The sequence below is a fragment of the Oreochromis niloticus genome, linkage group LG22, assembly GCF_001858045.2.
Source record: "Oreochromis niloticus isolate F11D_XX linkage group LG22, O_niloticus_UMD_NMBU, whole genome shotgun sequence".
NCBI lineage: Eukaryota > Metazoa > Chordata > Actinopteri > Cichliformes > Cichlidae > Oreochromis > Oreochromis niloticus.
Window position 1 is genome coordinate 34632446 of NC_031985.2, and position 204 is coordinate 34632649.

Consider the following 204-nt stretch of genomic DNA (forward strand, 5'->3'; position numbering starts at 1 on the left):
CACACACACACACACACACAGACACACACACACAGGGAGAGAGAAGTAAGTTTCTAGCTCAGTCAAGCAGCCTGGGAGCTGCTGAATTTGAATCCACCAATCAGAGAGCCTGTGCACTTTTTCCCGCCAAAACAGGTGCACGCAGCACAGAGAGACACAGGATTTTTGCAGTCTATTTCTCATAATGACGACTCCCCTCAAACA